General features: G+C 32.1%; 1 pseudogene; it reads left to right on the top strand.

The window, feature by feature from the left end:
- The first annotated feature begins 4,129 nt into the window (after positions 1-4,129).
- Positions 4,130-21,380, top strand: LOC139877842 (protein argonaute MEL1-like; annotated as a pseudogene).
- Positions 21,381-21,552: the final 172 nt, after the last annotated feature.

Here is a 21,552-nt window from a genome sequence, read left to right as displayed (position 1 = left end):
GTCGAATAATAAAAAAAATAATAGATATAACAATATATAGATCGGCCAGGTTAGAAAAAAATAGGAAAATAAACTTGATCATTAAGTTAACAACTCCTAGTTTAATCCTAATTCTAGAGCTTGATCACCAAGAAATCCCTAGAATCATAGTGTAATTAGGAAACCAACACATCTATATAAGGCATCATGCTATTCCATATTTTTGCACCACAAAATAAACCCTTCAATCTGCATTAGTCGACTGTTTTTCCAGCTTGTTTCCCTCCCTTTTAGTCGACTAAACAAACCGCTAAACCACCTGCTTCAATCGACAATCAAACAGCCTTCTCCAGCCTTCTAATCGCTACCCTACACAGCCTGCAATTCACCTGTTTTGCTGCTGTATTCGTGACTCAAATAGCCTGCACATTGGTTCAATTGTTGCTGCGTTTTTTTCCTATTTCCTGCTGCTGCTGTCGAACCAAAACAGCCCAAGAAACCACTTATTTTGGGTCGCAAATTGTTGCTGCTGGTTTCTGTTTTCTGTGCAGTCCACAATCACCATCTTCTCTTGATCTTTAACCTCTAAAGGTATCCCTAAACCCTAGTTTAATCATGCATTTAAATCAATTACTTTTAAGTTATTTATAAGTGTTATGTATTAAGTATTATGTTAAATATTATGTTAATAAGTACGAATCAAGTATGAATAAGATTAAAAGTATCATAACAGATTATGTTGATTAAAAAAATTAAAAATAATAAGGTTAAGTATGATCATGAAGTATTGATAACTTGTTAAGAATAAGGATGATGGTTAAAAAGATAAAAGAATATGTTTATGATTCTATGTGTTAAGGTTTAATAAATTAAGGTTGTAGAATTATGATTATGAATAAAATAAGAAAGTTTATGATTAGGTTAGTATGGTAACATGTTGAATTGTAAGTGTTATGAATAAGTGATGGAAGTAGATTATGATTAAGGGTTACATGGTTAGTAATTGTAATTAAAAGCTTATGATTTTATGTTAATGTTATTAGGTTTTGATTATGATAAAAGCTATGATTTTATTATTAGTAATGTATAATGATAATGATATACATGCATGCATGCATGCATGCATGCATGCATGCATACGTATGTATGTACATGTATACATTGTATATATGTGTGTGTGTGTGTGTATATGTAAATATATACATACGTGTATATGTATGTGTATATATGTATGTATATGTACGTGTGTATGTATGTATGAGTGTGTATTGTGCAAGTTATATAAGATTAGTAAATATAAAAAGAAAAGTAATAAGTGTATATATATATCTTTATACTAACGTATATGTAACACATACATATAATATATACATATATATCATATAGCTATAAACACATACATGAAGATAATAATAAAGAATATACATATATGTATGTATTACATAGCTGTATATTTATATATGTAACACATATAATGATAAGTTTACATAATAGTTGATTAATTAAATATAATATACTACTATTATTATAACTTATACACTTATCTATATAGTAACACCATAAAGTACACTAAGTATATTATCACCTATATATGTATATAACTAATAAATACATTAATAAATTGTTATGTGTACACATCTATAACGTGAAGGTTATAATTAAAGATAGCGTACAAAGGCTACAAACATCACCGCTACTTGTAGCCTAGGATGATCCTTGTTGCCTTATGGGAATCGCTTGTGAATTTCGAATGCCATGACTTAGATTCTGATAAAGAATCCTGGGCGCCTGGTAACAATAGATCATTCGAATGACTTGCATGTTAGCAACGAAGTTTGGGCGAGATTGTATAACATCTTTGTTAAGAATTATAACCCGAACTTCTTAAATTAGAAACTTACTATAAGTGGAAGCTTTTCATAAATAGTAGGTTTCCAAATATAGAAACTTTTGAGAAATAGGAACTTTTCTCGAAAACCGTCACTGTTAATATAGTTTGCTATATTAATAAACAAACTTTATGTCTGTTAGACATTAACTAATTAAACGTTATATCTCTAGGTTGAGATCTCCGATTACATACTCCGTTCATACTACTTGCGTGAAATTACTTACTTGTTATTAAGGTGAACTTCATAGCCCCACTTTTTTCTAACTTTCTTTATATACTTATTTTGAACTTTTGGGGTGAGACACATGCTTGCTTTCTAACTGTTTTACGCTTAGACACAAGTACTCAAAAACTTTATCTTGATTAGTTCAAAATGTGTTATGACATGCTTTGTTTCATGCTAAATCCCTGCCATGATATCGTTAATTGCTACGTATAAACGCAAACTTAGTTATTGTGAGTAGTCCTACTGAGAGCGACGTCTCTAACCATTTGACCGTTGGTCTTTGGTTACATAATAATGATTAAAATGACACTGACAGTTCAAGGTGTCCCGGGGTAATTTTGTTTAGTCTCGATATCATACACCTCAGCACTACTAACGAACTGATTAAACTTTATAACTAAATCTTGTGGTCTAAAAACTATTATAAACCTATGTTGTTCACTCAATCATTTTTGGTTGACACTTTAAACATGTTTTGTCTCATGTGAAGATTGCTAAAGATTGTGTGCTATTTGGATTTTGCTGCTTTTGGAGTCCGCATTTATACATTCATATTATTGCATTAAAACATTTAAGTTACAATTGTAATGACTTATTACTTTCTACTGCTTTAATACATTGATTTTAATTAAAACGTCTCATTTAGAGTCGTTCTCGCTTTACACTTGTGTTATGATATTGGTTAGTCACATATGACCCCCGGTCCCATTTAGGGGGTGTGACATGATATTTTATAATACTTTAAATATGAAGTAGTGAGTTGTAATCCTTGAATCCAATAATTTACTTGAAATCCAACGGACCAATCAGAGCGCGACATGTTGCGCGACAATCACATGTGGTTAAAAAAATTAAATTTTTTTTTGAAAAAAAATAAAAAAAAATTTTGAAATTTTTTTTAATTTTTTTTTTTTTTTTGAATTTAGCATGTCAAATCTAATCACATGTGATTGTAAAACTCAATCACATGTGATTCTGCATATCAAATCCAATCACATGTAATTGGGAAAAAAATCAATTTTTTTCTTTTAAATTTTTTTAACCGGAAACAGACTTTAATTCGGTGATTTGATCAAGATTGTTAGCGTTTCGTGATCATATCTTCAAAATTTCAGACTTTAATTCGGTGATTTAATCAAGTTTTGATCAAAAACTAGGTGTATGAAGGTTTTAGCACAAAATTACTGAAATTCGTCATTATTCGTCATTTTACTGAAATTTTTTTTCCAATCACATGTGATTGAATTTGACATGCAGAATCACATGTGATTGGGTTTTACAATTACATGTGATTGATATGCAGAATCACATGTGATTTACTGCATGTCAAATCAAATCACATGTGATTAAAAAAAATTAAAAAAAACATTCGGGAAAAAAGTTGAATAAAAATTTTTCGGAAAAAATTGAATTTTTTTTTTTTGAAATTTTTTTTTATTTTTGTTTTTCAATCACATTTGATTATCGCGCCAAAAGTCGCATTCTGATTGGTCCTTTGGATCTCAACTTAAAAATTGAGTTCATTTGAATATTCCTCATGAAGTAGTTAAGTTATTTTTTGATATTTTAATTTGGTAATTTATTGAAAAATAGATACATAACGACTAATCGGGTATACCCGTTTACCCGTGGAGAAACCCAAAACCCGATAATATGTAAGTAAATGGGAACCCGACGGGTTTCAAACCGAGTTTGGGGCGGAGTTTCTTACTCGAGTTCGAGTCCGGGATTACCTAAATCCGACTCAAACCTGACCCGATGACATCCATAAAATCGACTATTCCTCTGTTTACACTAAGATTTGACGCTTGCGTGTTCACAATAATAAATTTATAAATTTACCCTTTAAATTTACAATTTCATCATTTAATGTTACATTTTCACCCCTCCGTGTACATGAAAAGACTATATAAAAACCCTCCATGACCCACACAATCTCACCTGCCTTCCCACCTCACGCCCTTGTCACTTTCTTTCAATTTTCTCTCTCTAAAACTGTCTCTCTCAACAACCGTTCACCGGAACTCATTCCGATGTCAGGAAGAGGCCGTGGATACAGCGGTCCGACCGGCGGTGGCCGTGGACATGGCCGCGCCGGATCACAAACTTCACAACCGACGTATCAACCTGCTGGCGGTAGAGGAAATGCCGGACGGTCCGATCCTTCCGTTGCCGACCCGTCAGTCTCACCGTCATCAACTGTAACAGATTTTGAAAGATTATCAATTGGTTCATCGGCACCGGTACCGACGTCTTCTAGGGTTACGCAACAACGTACAATGCAGGATCCTCCAGTGGTGGCTACGGAGCAGAAGGTGGCGGATGCACCACCGCCTCCTCAGGCCGTACCGGTGGTTCCGTCGTCGTCGAAAAAGCTGAGTACTCCGGCGAGGCCTGGTACCGGAACGATCGGACGAAAATGTGTGATAAAAGCTAATCACTTTCTAGTTGATCTCGGGGAAAAGGATCCTTATCATTATGATGTAAGGTTTTTTTAAGGACTATATTTTGACTTATTTTTTTATTATTTTTTTTTAGTGAAGTGAAAGTACTTTTTGACCTATTTTGAATATTTTTGGTTGACTTATATCGGCCATGTGGGAATTTTGATTTGCTGTGTTTTTATTGTTGACTTCATTTTTATGTATAATATATAGTTTTATGGTTGTATGTTATTAATATTTGTTTATTTGTTGTATTGTTGTATTTATTTGTCGATTATTATTATTATTAGATTGTATAATGTATAATATATATATATATATATATATATATATATATATATATATATATATATATATATATATATATATATATATATATATATATATATATATATATATATATAACAACAACAACAGTACCCAATACCACTTGAGTGGTGTATGGGGGAGGTGAGATGTAGACAATCCTTCCTTTATCCGAGAATAAAAACAAGTCATTTCTCCACCCAGAAAAGTAGAGAAAGTCATCCTCTCTTTATTCGGCGTATAAAGAGATTGCTTCCGAGTGGACCTCTGACCTTTTTTTAAAAAAAAAATAAAAAATAAAAAATAGTAAAATAAAATAATAAATAAATAAATAAAAATTGAGACGCCATGAAAATGGTAGAATCAAATTTTCACGGGTTTAAAAGCCTGCCTGAAAATCAATTTAGGCTCTAAGCGGCAGTCAAGACGCCACTTAATCGACGTTTGGTGTTGCCTCAATAAATAAAGCCAAGGGACCTTGTAAACAGAACACGAAAGGTATGCCGGGTGGAAGTTGTTGCACAAGCAAAGAGCCAACCACCCGTAACAAACCAAAGCACCACTCGTGCACCTTTACGGTAGACATCCCCGAAGCCACACAACTAAAAGAAAACCACTCAAGCTCATGAGCAAAGAAGGTCGTCCTCAGCCATAATGACCCCAGGATGCACCGAACGATACGAGACACACACACACCCACACACCCACCATACACACACGCACCCATCTATACACACCCCCATACACACACACACACACACACACACACACACACACACCCCCATAAAAACATAAACCTATATACAAACCAGCATACAACCGTACATAAACATACCTACATACCTGCAAGAACACGTACCTACGTACATACAAACACTAACAAAACAAGCAAAAACATACATACAAACCTGCGAAAAAAAACAGCCTAGCAAAAAAACATAATCAAAACCTACAATTCTTCAAAAAACAGAAAACCTACAAACATAGACATAAAAAACCTACACTACAAAACCTACATACATACCTCCCAAAAACAAACGTACAAACCATGCATACATATCTACAAACAAACGTGCATACAAACACCAAAAAACAAAAACCTACTCGTCTACTAGTACTAGTAGTTGTAAAAAATAAAAAAAGGTAATGATAATGATACTAGTAATAATAGTAATATTTATAATAATAATACAAGTACAAGTAGTAGTAAATAATAGTTAATAGTAATAATATTAATAATACTAATAATAATAAAAATTAATAATACAAATAATAATAATAATACTAATAATAATAGTAATAATAATAATAATAATAATAATAATAATTTTAGTAAAAGTACAGTAATAGTATTGCTAAGAGTATAGTAGTAGTACAAATGATAATAATACTAATAGTAATAATAATAAACATAATAATAATAATAATAATAAACATAATAATAATAATAATAATAATAATAATAATAATAATAATAATAATAATAATAATAATAATAATAATAATAGTAATATTAGTAAAAGTATAGGAATAGTACAGAGTAGTAGTGATGATAATAATACAAATAGTAATAGTAATAATAATAATAATAATAATAATAATAATAATAATAATAATAATAATAATAATAGTAATAATAAAAATAATAATATTAATACTAATACTAATAATAATAATAATCCTAATAATAAAACTAGTAAAAAAAATAATAATAATAATAATAAAAGGAAAGTAACCCTACTCGACTATTCTAATTCTAGCCCTCCACGCACCCCTATCAGAAGTCATGTCCTCGGTCAACGAAAGCTCCCTCATGTCGAGCCTAAGTCTATCCATCCACCTACGAGTAGGTCTACCCCTTCTCCTTACGCCAACGACCGTGAGTGCCTCGACTCTCCTAACCGGTGCAATACTTGGTCGCCTCATCACATGCCCAAACCATCGAAGTCGTTCTTCTCTTAGCTTGTCGATGATGCTACCGACCCCAAGGTCTTCCCTAAACACCCCATTTGGGATCATATCTAACATGGTTTTACCGCACGTCCACCTAAGCATCCTCATTTCTGCCACTTCCATCCTTCTCTCTTGGGCCTTCGTCATTGGCCAACATTCCGATCCTTACAACATGGCAGGTCTAATTGCCACCTTGAAGAATTTCCCTTTCAATTTGAACAGTATCTTCTTGTCGCACAAGACCCCTTTCGCTGCTCTCCACTTCATCCAACCTACCTTAATACGATGAGTCACGTCCTCGTCTATCCTCCCTGATTTGTGGAGGACCGAACCTAGATATCTAAACGACTCTTGTGGTTGCAAGATCTGGTCCCCAATGCTGATATTCCCTCCAACATTTAGTTCATCCTCAGTCCTACTGAATTCGCACCTTAGATATTCCGTCTGTTGTCTACTGATCCGTAGCCCATTTTGTTCTAAGGCCTCCCTCCATCGTTCTAGTCTTCTATTAAGTTCATCCTTTTGTTCCGATACAAGCACGATATCATCGGCAAAAATCAGACACCAAGGGATGTTCTCTTGTATTCCTTGAGACAGCTCGTCGAGGATCAAAGCGAAAAGGAAAGGACTAAGGGCTGATCCCTGGTGCAAGCCTACTTCTATCGAGAAATACTCTGTGTTTCCCACAGGCGTCCTCTCACAGGACTTCGCCCCATCGTACATATCTATAATAGCTCTAATATACTTACTTGGGATACCCCTAACATTAAGGGTCTTCCAAATCAGCTTTCGCGGTACGCTATCATAGGCCTTTTCTAAGTCTAAGAAGACCATCTCTAGACCCTTTTGTTTCTCCCTATACTCGTGTTATATATATATATGTAAATGTACTCGTGTTATGTATTCGAAGTCGTTTGTTGGTTGATCTTTTTCAATGGATTTGTTTTTTTTATACGACAATACATTTGTTTGTGTACGTAAGCTAATGGTTTATTGGTTCATTTTGCTGAATGTTCATGTAAGGAACTGTAATTTATGTGTTTTTTATGCATACGTGGTCATTAGTTTTATGGATGATGTTGTGAATGAATATATTTTTATTTGTTAATTAAATAATTATTTTTATTTTATTACTGATAAATTGAATTGATATTTGAGTGTATTTATGGATACTGTTATTTTTTAAGTGATTTTGCATATCGTAGCTTTTAACTGATTTATAGTTTTCTGGATTTATTTAATTGACAACTATTTCTATAAATAAGTGAATAATACACTTATTTTTATTATAAAGCAGAATCGGATCTGAAGTTACTTATTCTATGCTATAATGTATGTATTCTACAACCATTATCTATAAATATCTCTGGTTAATTTATATATTATTATATTATTATTTATGGATTTATTGATTTATTGGCTATTGATATTGAGTATTTAATTAGTGATGATTTTTTTTAAGTATGCTCACAACAATCATGTTAAAACATGAATTAATTTTTCCGTTACTTTATTCTGCTTGATTTTATTTAAAAGTGTTGAACTGGATGCTGTATTTATCTCTCCATATTTTGGTATTTAACATTGTTGTTAGCATCACTAACCAAGTCAAAAGTAAAAAGATAATTTGTAGCTCCTATCAGCTTTACAATCTTTTACTCCGTAAAATGTTTTTGTTTATTTGTATTTTGTGTTTCATTTTTATCTTTTGTGTTATTTGTAATCCGAATGAGCTCTATGTCTATCATGATGAATATAACATGTCCGGTACTAATTTTGTACTAGGTGACAATTGTACCTGAAGTCACTTCAAAGGTCAAATGTAGAGAGATTATGAAGTTTCTTAGTTCATCATATCGGGTTTCACATCTAGGAAATTTGATGCTTGCATATGATGGGAAGAAAAGTGCATTTGCTGCGGGGCCCTTACCCTTCGATTCAAAAGAGTTCGCTATTAAACTCACTGAGCAGAATGGGTATAATTGAGTTTTCAATATCTGATTCTTAATTCTTAATTATTGCATTTTTATAAACCTTCTTATATGCGTTCAAATTTTTTTTAGGAGGGAAAAGGAATTCAAGGTCACAATCAAATTTGCCGCCAAAAAGGATCTTCATCATTTAAAGCAGTTTTTGAGCGGTAGACAACGTGATGCACCACAAGAGACTATTCAAGCTCTTGATGTGGTTTTAAGAGAGTCGGCTTTGAAAGAGTTATACAATTTTTTCACATTCTAATTAATTTTCAATTATGTTTTTGATATATTCTTGATGAATTTTTAAGCGGAAAATTTATAACGTGCAGCCGTCAAATAGTTGGGAGGTCACTTTTCAGTACGTAGTTTGGCGCTGGTGTGTTGGGTGATGGTATAGAGTATTGGAAAGGGTTTTATCAGAGTTTAAGACCTACACAAATGGGACTGTCTCTCAACATTGGTATGTTTCTCTATTATTGTGATTATATATGTTATAAAGTTAACAGGTTGTGATTATATTTTTTTTAATCATTTTTGCAGATATGGCTGCTAGGGCGTTTTATGAACCAAGCTTGTTGTCCGATTTTGTTGGACAGTTTCTTAACAAAGACATTTCAAGACCACTTTCAGCTCAAGATCTTATCAAGGTAATCATTTGCTTGAGTTATCAGAATAATACATTAATTACAGAAGAGTTCTTGTTTATAGTGAATGAAGCCATTGATGTTGTTTATAGTTTTTGTTTATAGATTCAGTAATATTAATTAATTGTAATTGATATTTTCAGATTAAGAGAGCCCTTAGAGGGGTTAGGGTGGAGGTTCGACGTCAGGATTATTTGAGACGCTATAAGGTTCAAGGGCTAACACGTGAACCACTCAACCGACTAACGTAAGCTGTGTTTGTCTTTTTATTGTTTTTTGTGTCTTCCTTTATGATGTTTGTTAGTCAAGCGATATGTCGGAGGCATTAAGTAAACTATAATTTACTATTGATATTGAATATTGATTTACAAATTATTGATAAGATTGCTCATCAAGAATTGATGAAATATACTTATTACGAACACATTGCATTTGTAATGTGGTATTTATATGACATAATATTTATGAGCTATAATGGTTGATTTTCTATATTCGTTATGCAACTTGAATGACCGAGTCATCAATCAATTAAAGTATGAATTTAGAAATGATAATGATTTTAAGTTATTGAAAAGTTTAATATCAAGAACTGATGAACTATTTCTATTATCATATATCATATATCATAATATAATATTATGTTTGTGAAATGGTATTTGTAGGACACATTATTTGTGGGTTATAATGGTTGCTATAATTGTAGAAATTAGTTTTTATTTTTTATTTTTCACTTCATTTGTATACAGCCTCATGCGATCTCATGTTATCTAGTTTTGGTTAATCTCTATTTTTTTTGTTCGTTCGTCCGTTAGTTTTGTTGATGAAACCGGAGCCACTAAAACTGTCGTTCAATACTTTCGATAAAAGTACAATGTTAACCTTCGTTTCCCAATTCTTCCCGCTATTCAAGCCGGCACAGACGCAAAACCTATATATTTACCTATGGAGGTATTGTACTATTATACTCATCGATAAAAATAAATTTTAACGTACGTTTTTGTTTTAATGTCAACTTGTAACTAACTTTTCTTTGACTCAAATTTGCATAATTATAGATTTGTTCGCTTGTTGGTGGACAAAGATATGCAATGAAGTTGAATGAGAAACAAGTGACCAATATGTTAAGAGCAACATGTCAGCGTCCACAGGAAAGAGAGGATAGTATTAAAGAGGTAAGAATTATCCTAAAATCATAAACCTAAAAGGTACAAATATCTGTATTTTTTTTTTTAAGTATACTAATTTTTGCTCGGTGATTTAGACTATGCAGAGCAATAAATACAATGACGATAAGCTTGAAAATGAATTTGGAATGAGTGTAGGACAACAACTCACTTCCATTGGCGCACGAGTTCTGCCACCACCACCACCTGTAAGCACTGTTATAGAAAACCCGATTACTCATTTTTAAGAGCAGTCCGTTCCGTTTTTTCAAAATTCGTTTAATTAAAGGGTCAACGCCGATTGATTGTTAAAATCGAATTTGGGTAATCAAAGTCGGTCAATGTCAAAATTGGTCAACATTAACATGAATTTTAACTGGAACTTCAGAGTTTTTGAATAAAATGAACAACTTTAGACAATTATAATTTTAGACAATTATGTTTTAGTTTATGTTTACGTTTATGGTTTTCTTCTATAATTAAACATAGAATTTTTAAAATTTAATATTTAAGTGTACAATGTACAATCCGATTAGTCCACAATCCGATTAGTCCCCGATTAATCCTTGAATTGCCGATTTACTCCTTCTAAAGTCCCGATCGATTAATCTCTGATTAACGAATTTAGCAACCTTGCCTGTAAGTGTTTAATGTTGTTGTAATCGTATGTCATCTCTTGTATGTTTCTTAACGTTAATTTATTTGTATATTACAGCTTAGGTATCATGAGTCAGGACGTTCGTCTGAGGTCAATCCATCCGTGGGCAAGTGGAATATGATTGACCTGGTAAACTTCTAAATTCATTTATTTGTATGTGTGCGCGTGTGTGTATATGTACATACATGTTTGTGTGTGTGTGTGTGTGTGTGCGTGTGTGTGTGTGCGTGTGTCTGTGTGTATATATGTGTGTGTGTGTGTATATGTGTGTGTGTGTCTATATATTCATGCATATATATTCTATTCAACTCTTATGTGTACTCTTGTTACAGAAAGTGGTCAATGGTGGTAATGTGAATCATTGGACCATAATCAACTTCTCAAGGCAGAATGAAAATGCGGTTCATCGTTTTTGTCATGGGCTTGTTTCAATGTGTCAGAGTAGAGGAATAGTATGTATAATATGTTTCTATGTTTCTTTTATTCTTAACTAGTTTATAACCCGCGCATTCGCGGATATTTTATCATACAAGATTCTAATATATATTCTTAATAACTTAAATAATGATATAAGTAATTTATGTTAATGATACAAGTAATAGTAGTGAAATATATTTGAATAATAAATCAACAAATATCAAAAACATTAACATTATAACCCACAATTTTTCGAGTTCTTAAAATAAAAGATTATGAAATCTATTTTGAGTGGTATCATAAATGTATTTAGAAATGTATATGAATGAATAATAATTGGCAAACAAATTAAATATAATTACGGTGGAATATATTCCATTATGTTATAAAAATACTTGTACGGTAAATTAGACAATTGAGTAACACAAAGTACGATACAATGGTTGAATCAATTACTCTATATATCTAAATGATATAGAGCCAATGAATAGTAGCCCTCAATAGTTTCACACACATCCTTCAAACTTTTTATGCTTTCACAATTCAACCCGTCTTTTATAACACTTAACTTTATAACTTTTACAAACTTACCACATAGTTTTCACATTTTATACTTTCACCATTATACTCTTCATTCATTATAAATCGATCCCATGATTTTTATTAACTAACAACTATTCATTATTATTATTATTATTATTATTATTAAATCAACCACATAACTTTTCACTTTATTATTGTTTAACTTTTTTTCTTATTATAAATTAACTATGTAACTCATTATATATATATATATATATATATATATATATATATATATATATATATATATATATATATATATATATATATATATATATATATATATATATATAATTCCCTAAATCTCTAAAAGACAAAGGCTTTATAAATAGTTCTTCCCCATGCTTTAATCATTTATACGTCGTGCAAAAAGGTTGTACGTACTCACAATGACACCACATTAAACATTGAGAACCATTATAAACTTTAAGACGCCAAATGTAAATTCTTAGGGTAAAAAATGTAAACTCCATAGGAGTCTAAAGTTAAAGTTCAAGGTCCAAATCGTAACTTCTTTATTTTTCATAAAACTCCCCAACAAATCCACCTAAATTTTTAACCGCCTTTAAATTTTCGTACGACTTGGCATAGATTTAACCGACATAATCGTTAAACACGAAATAATTTTACAAACCAAACACAACAAATTATATCCGAAACGGAGTCCCGACACAGAGCGAGGGCTCCTCCACTAGTTCATTTCAAGTGTGAAAACAAAGGGAATAGTAAAACAATGTACGATACACTGCAATACATTATATTTTGTGACAAAATTACTTTACTAATGAAGCTCTAAAATATAAGCAACACCACCAACATCAAGATCACCATCACCAATAGGCATAGCACACCCATACATCTTCCTTCACGTCACTCAAAAAGTTACGGAGTATTATCTTTACCTAATTGTTTTTGTTTACTCAAACGCCATATATGTATAACTGTATAAGCAAAGAATAATAAGCAAAGAAAGGAAAGAGAAAGTGTTACCCACAAACATATATACAAACACATCGTCGAATAAAAATAGCAACCGAAGTGAATAAGTAATATGTCTCAAATAAGTTAATATGAAAACATTCCATTTAGTCAACTTATTAGAGGGTAAGAATAACATATCAGAGTGTGACTGGAATATACCAAAAGTCCAAAGTAACTGTAATTGTTACTGGAATATACCAAAAGTTATTCACAATAATTAGGGTGTTCATCTGATTCCGTTAGTAAAGCTTGTCTAAGCACCTAAGATATCTTCAACATTTACAATGAGCTTAGTATGATATCAGTACCTTAAAAATGTAAAAAAGTGTCCAAAAAGATTAAGCATAATGAAATAATACGTTTTGTAGTCGCATTATACCTTAACATTTGCATACCACAATGAGTTATCATAACAAAATAAATAATGGATAAACACTTGATAAGAACTAAAACTGAAATGTATAGAAAGTTGCACAAAAAAGAAATACTTACAGCATCATTGACCTTTTGCAAATATCAGTTATTGTGACCATAAAGAAGGCCTGACCTTTTGCATCCTTTTCCTGCAGCTGAGTTATTGTGACTATCGTCACTTTAGATTCTAAAACAAACAAAAAATCAGCTTGCATATATAAAGTTCTGCAAATAAAAATGTATTTGTCGTTAATGCATTTGTAAATTGCCTTAGAAGCACTGAAACAACAAATGCGGTAATTGGAAGCATTGAAACAACAGATACAGATGCATCACACTAAATTTAATGGAAACAAACAAAGTAGGAATTGTAAAAAAAGCCATACCATAATATGTAAAACACCTCCTGAATCGGTGTTATAGTCTAGGAAATCAAAGCAGTTTTTCACACTTGTTACCGAATAAACATCAACAACCAAAGGAGATTTCTAAAGAGAGCCATACCAGAATATTTGAGCTGTTTATCGAGTAAGAAATCGAACATTTACATGTATAAACCGTCCTTCGAATCTGTATGAAACCAACAACGTCAATAATAGAGCGGTGCCTCATAAATAGGAAACCCTAATACAATACCGTCGTACAGAAACCCTAACGCAATCAACGGTCAAAAAATATGGAAACCTACTAAGCGAGCAAGAAAGGACCGAAAAACCATCGAAACACATACCGGAAGTCCGACTCTGAATGTAACCACCACCGTCAACAACATTCCCACCATACAAAAATCCAGCGGTACAATCATCGGATTGAAAAATTAGTAAACCCTAATAAGGGAACAAAGGGAAAATCAAACTTAATATGGCGTTTGATGAAGACGATAACCAAAAAATCGCCAGAAGAACAAACGCGAAACCAAAATCGCTAGAAGACGATGAAGAAATTGAGAAGAAAACCCTAGCTACTAAAATATCTTATATGGAAAAAGACCAAAATACCCGTTTTGAGTAAAATAATGTGGTGAACAGTAAAAGGCTACTCTGTATTGATATTTAGGATAATTACTATGACAATGATGAATCAACCAACACTCTTTTTGAAACCTATAACATCCACAACTCAAAAATCTCTTATTTTGGAACTCAATAAGCTTCTCTTATAAAATGTTTGATATCTATGCCCGAAACCACACCGAAATTATTCATGAAAGAACACTTAATCCATATGCAATGAAGCATGAATTTGTTAAAGATATGGCAATGGATAAGAGAAAAACTTACCAAAATTACAGTAGACTTCTTATTGCATATTTCAGAGTGACATGTATAATTATACGAGTAAACGACATCCACTTATCCACTAATACTAAGTGTGTTATTTTAAAAACTTCAAATGTTGAATAGATATCAATCCTTAGTAAACGTTTTAGAACAACACTTTTCTGAGCTTTTTTCAATACCGTATTTCTCTAAATAATATAACACATTCACTTATATGATTCCTTTTGGTTCAGGTTCAGTGTTATATGGGTCATCTTCACTTCTACCAAGATGAAGCCACATTCATTAGTTATCAGACAAAATATAAAACTTGACCCATATAAAAAAATCTTAAGTGTATACATTTCCCTCTCAATGAAGCCCATATTTTCAAATTGTAACAATCAAAATCCTATATTCCATAGAAAAAAAATAGTATCAGTCTTGAGGTTAATAAAATCAAGAAAACTTACCAAAAGAAAAGCAAAAAGCTCCTTCAGGTAAGTGTAGACACTAATAATCATGTTATAGCAAGTTATCATTAGTAATGCAATCAATTCGAGGCCCTGGAAACTGTCCATTTATCAATATTCCCTACAAAAACAACACAAACCCAATGAACAAAACGAAATAAATAATAAAAAAATAATGTGATATTTATGAATTTAGAATAGAACGTATCAGTTGCTTAAAACCCAATGGATACATATCATCATAAGTGACTTTCCAAGTGAACACCCATGACCCTACAAATCCAAGTACAAAACCTTCACGAATAAGATACAAATAGCACATGTGACGATATTAAAAATAGTTTTCGATTGTGTTGAAATATGTGCACTTTTCTGTAAAGCTTTACCACCATCAGAAAACTTTGAAAATCTGATTTCAGGTTTGGTAGAATATCCCTCAACTTGTACTACTTGTGACCACTTTCTTAAAACTAAAACGGAGGAAACAAATGTAAAAACATCAAATTTATATAAAAATATCTATATTAAGTAAATAGAACCTAATCCATTCCACATTTTATAACAGCAAAGAAGTGATATTCAGATGAAAAAATGTAGAATTCTAGAATGAAAATGAAAATCATAAAACTCAATTAAGCATAGTATTGCAATTAGAGACCCATCAAATACTCAAAATTAACAATAAACAAAAAAATAAATAAGATTACAAACCTGAACAAAATGACAATTGAAATTAGGGAGATAGTGCGTCTAAACTACTAAAAAAAGAAACAAAAACAAATAAGGTGAAAGAATATTAGAACATGGAGAGATATGTATGTGAAAGGTACCTTTTAACTTCTTTCAACTGGGTTCTAATCATCATCATCATCATCATCATCAACATCATCATCATCATCATCATCATCATTATCATCATCATCTCTGATACATCAAACACAATGATTATGTGCATAAATAGTTGCATATATACATAATACATTACATACTTGAATCAACATGCTAAGAGTTCACAGTATTAAATGGGTCCATATTGCCCCATGTAACTAAATACATACTAACCATACCATTCTAAATCTAAGTTTTCAGTATTGAACATAAATACAAAATTAATCAAACAAAACATCAATAATTTGCTCATATCATGGGTTCATCAATCAGTAGTTTCATATATTATTATGAAAACACTTTAAAGCATAACTTAATCTTTGTATCTAGCCAGCTGAAATATTCAGATTAACATGTAACTATATATTTTATATCCGAAAACCATACAGTATCCACAAAAACATAATGCTACATAGTATTTAGAACAAACAACAAAAATAAGTGGAAAAAGCCTAATCAACCGTGTTTCATTGTACATACATATAAAACTAAGGTCAAGAATCAATAGTATTAACTATCACTTCTTAACAATATGCCATGATTAATTCAATATTCTGGAACTATATCAGAAATCATACCATTTTTTTGTTTCAGACATTTCATAGAGAACTTCTCATGCACCAGAAAATCACTATTTGCCCCAAACTTTACGTACTCAAACAAACACATCGACAGTCACCGATATCGTTATAGAATCCAGTTATACCTACAAAAATAAAGACCAATATCGGAAACATTAAACAAATATGAAATGCCATATTCAAGTCATACTAAAAAATTCAAATCACATAAAAAGTCATTTTCAATTCAATTTACTCTACCTTCTGTTGCAACCACATGAGAGACGAAATGGGGAAAGTTCAAAGCAGAACAGCCACCAACTGTAAAACAGACACAAAAAATAAAGGCAAATAAAGCAACAATAAAAATCCAAAAACACAGTACAAAAGCATCACCAGGTGTCAAACATACATGCATTATTAGTAGCTACAGCTAAGCACCGAGTACCTTCATTACGACTTTTTTTCACAGCCGGAGAAGTGGAGCACGCAACACCAGTCGCACCATCAGACAAAGATGGTGGAGTAGGTTCTAAACACTTGCCTAACTTCCTCTTTGGTGGCATTATAACACAGAGCAATAACCACTTTCAAACACAAAATTAACTCTATTTGAATGAAAAAAAAAAAAAAAAAAAACAATCACCAGTCCAAAATTCTCACTCATTCGAAAAACATCTAAAAGTAACAAACAAAACCTAATCCAATTTCACAAAATTTAACAGAAACGGAAGAATAAAGAAAGGAAGAAACTTGACCACAATACCTGATTACGAAGTTGCTACTAAAATCGACAAATAGCAAAAGGCCGGTGAAGTGAATTACAGCAAAGACTATGGCAAATCAGAAAGAAAAAAAAAGATTGAAATCAGAGCATGCAATTAAGTTTGTTGGCATTGGATTGATTTATGAACACGTTCCGATCTGACTCGATTTCATTGCCGGATCATTTATTATATTATTACCGATTTAATTGTCCCAAAGCGAGACTTATTTACAGATTCCAAAGAATGGATACGAACGTAATGAAGTTGAACAAATTGAGATTTAGGTGCACCGTTTGACATAGAACGGTTGTTTCCCTAATTAATCGGCCGGAGTTCCTTTTAGTAAATGACTCAAGGGCAGCAGGGTAATAAATCCCCTCAACTGCCTCTACAAAACGTAAATGACGCTATCATGAATTTAGATGGATCAGATTTACATTAAGGATGTAATCTAATGGTAGGAGTTTTGACAAGTGTCCTTTTAGCAAAAAAAAAAATGGCATCATAATTTTTTTCTAATTAAGGATAAGAGAGATTATTATATTGCATAGTTATTATAATTAATATATTTTGTTACTTTTGGAAGATGTTCAATCCTCAACCTCTGATTCCATTGAGTTCTGCTCCCCCTAACAATATCGAGAGAGCTCTTGTCGATCTTCAGTCCCGGTGTAACACACAGCTAGCAAAGGTTGCTCCTGGCCAGCAACTTCAGTTGCTGTTTGTTATTCTTCCTGAAGCTAAAGGATCATATGGTAACTTGTTTTAGGCCTTGTATCACGTTGACCAAGTTTGACTTTGACCTATTCTGATAAATATGTAATATGTATACTATACATCAATATCAATAAATGTTTTTCATGTCTTATCTCTACCATAGAAAAGATAAAACGGGTCTTGGAAACAGAGTTGGGAATTGTTTCTCAGTGCTGTAAGCCACAAAATGTCATGAATCAGTACTTTGAAAATGTATCTCTAAAGATTAATGTGAAGGTCAGTTGTTGTTTTTTTTTTTTTTTTTCCCCCTTCAAAAAGTAAGATCTTTACGTCATTCTGTTGACAACAAAAGCTCATTTATTGTGAACTTATTACTTTATTAGGTGGGGGGAAGGAATACCGTTTTGTCTGCAACTCTTAACAATAGGCTTCCTTATGTAACTGATCGTCCAACCATCATTTTTGGTGCTGATGTCACTCATCCCAACTAGGAGAGGACTCAAGTGCTTCCATTGCTGCTGTAAGTTTCTATGCTCATTCTACATTTTGTTGTGGTAGTTTCGTTCCATTTCATTCTACACTTAGTGACACAATCAAAGTTGCAAAAATTGTTACCTGACGAGTACTCGGTCGGGACTTTTTAGGGAGTACTCGGATGTTGACTAGGTGTGACTTTGACCGAGTTTTGACCCAAGTTTGATTTATTTTTTTGTGCTTTGGCCGATTTCCCTAGTAATTCCGACCTTGACCCAATTTCATAGTTTTGACCAAGTTTGACTGTCTTTGACCAAGTTTGACCGAGTACTCTCCTCGAGCTGCCAAAACCCGAGTAATTCCGAGTCCTGCAACATTCGATAAACTGAAAACATGTGTTCCTTTTTGACATTGCTGTTTTCTAGCAATATCATATATCAACTCTAATTAAAAGAAACATAATCTTGATGACTAAGTTTGACTTTGACAGAATTTAGGCGAGTTTTGACCAATTTTGACTGATTTTCCGAGTTTTGGATGATTTCCTGAGTAATCCCAAGTTTGACAGATTTTCCGATTAATCCCGAGTTTGACCGAGTTTGACCGAGTTTGACTTTGACTGAATATTTGCCGAATACTCATCAAGCTGCCAAAACTGAGTACTCGTCGAGTAATTCCGTGTTTTGCAACACTCGGATAAAATGAAAACATGGTTATTTTTTGACAATGTGGTTTTATCATATATCAGTTTTAGAGTTCTCATCAGTTTTAATTAAAAGGAACATAATGTTTTTGTTACCTACCTAAATCACGCCATATGTATTTGTTTTTATTTGCTTACAATCAATGTTTAGATTTTTTTTTTCCTTTTTACTAACAGGTGGTTGTTTCGATGGACTGGCCTCAAGTAACGAAGTACAAAGCCTTAGTCTCTGCTCAGCCACATAGGCAGGAGATAATTCAGGATCTGTACACCACCACTACTGACTCAAAAAGGGGTATAATTCATGGAGGATTAATCAGGTACCGATTTCTCGCAAACAGGGGAATATTAGTCTTTTACAATCATCTCACCTTTTATTTACTTTTGCAGAGAGCTTTTGATTTCTTTCAAGAAATCAACTGGACATAAACCTCACCGAATCATATTCTATAGGTGGGTGACAACCTTTTTTTATTCATTATGTTACAAAACATAATTTTGTTATATTTTTTAAATGTTTATATGGGGTGTTACAGAGATGGTGTTAGTGAAGGTCAGTTCAACGAGGTGTTGTTACATGAGATGGATAAAATACGCAAGGTAGTTATTTTCTGTTTTGAAACTTCTAAATTTGCTTGTCACGTTATCTTGAAGCATAATATTATTGTTTTTAATGCTTTATTAGGCGTGTATCTCGTTGGAAGAGAACTATATGCCTCCTGTTACGTTTATCGTAGTTCAAAAGAGGCATCACACACGTTTCTTCCCTGCTAAGCATCTCGATATAGCTACTACTGACAAGAGTGGAAACATTCTTCCAGGTTTCAAATATGTTACGACATGTTACATATTTTGTTATTTACTAATTATGAACCTGTCTTCTGATCTTTTTTTTTTTTTATTATTTTGATTTTGCCAGGGACGGTTGTTGACACAAAGATTTGTCATCCTACAGAATTCGATTTTTATTTATGTAGTCATGCTGGTATAAAGGTGAACCACTTACATCATATGACGTCTATCTATTTTCTAATTTAATTTCTTCATGTATTCATTAAACATATAATTCTAAAATTTTCATCTTTCTTTTGCTTCTATTTTATAAGTAATATATATATATATATATATATATATATATATATATATATATATATATATATATATATATATATATATATATATATATATATATATATATATATATATATATATTATATTTATATTTATTATATACATTTCTTTGTTAAATCGGTATCATTTGGTGGCCTCTTTGCAGGGAACTAGTCGTCCCACACATTATCATGTGTTGTATGACGAGAACAAATTCAGTGCTGATGGTTTACAAATGCTAACAAACAGTCTATGCTACACGTAATTCAACTTACACTACCATAATTTCTTAAGTTTAATGTAAATCTTTAATCATAATCATAACAATTCTAATTGCCTTTTTTTTTTTTTGAAAACAAAACTGTCAGGTATGCAAGGTGTACAAGATCCGTTTCCATAGGTGATTTCTCCATTTTCATCATTTTGTATATTTATTCTTTTTACAAAAAACATTCTACTTTTTCCAGACTTTTGCAAACATTTAATTCTTAATGTTAATTATATACTCGTTGCAGTTCCTCCAGCGTACTATGCACATTTAGCTGCATTTCGTGCTCGTTATTACGTGGCAGCTGAAGATTTATCAGATAGTGATACAACACAAGGGCAGAGAGCAACTAGGGACCGTGTTGGTGAAGTTAAGCCGCTTCCAGTCATACATGAAAATGTGAAAAGTGTGATGTTCTTCTGTTAACGCGTGTCAGTCAGCAAACTTCTAAGTTTAAATCTTTTGGGTATGATATTATTTGTTGGTTACATCTGTTATCATGTAGATTATGTGAATAATAGTATATTGCTAAGTAAAGCATAGTGTGCATTTGCTTGTGCTTGGTATGTTTTGGGTTTTGCCTTGAATTTGATGACATTTTATTTGAAGAATGAAAGGTTACTTTTGATTATATCTATCGCCTTTCTAAAATTCTTCCTCTTATTTGACAAGTAGGAAGTGTGATCACCCAATTTTAAA

The sequence above is a fragment of the Rutidosis leptorrhynchoides genome, chromosome 11 (assembly GCF_046630445.1).
Source record: "Rutidosis leptorrhynchoides isolate AG116_Rl617_1_P2 chromosome 11, CSIRO_AGI_Rlap_v1, whole genome shotgun sequence".
Classification (NCBI taxonomy): Eukaryota; Viridiplantae; Streptophyta; class Magnoliopsida; order Asterales; family Asteraceae; genus Rutidosis; species Rutidosis leptorrhynchoides.
Note: the sequence above shows the minus strand (reverse complement) of the source record. Positions and strands in the feature narration are given on the sequence as shown.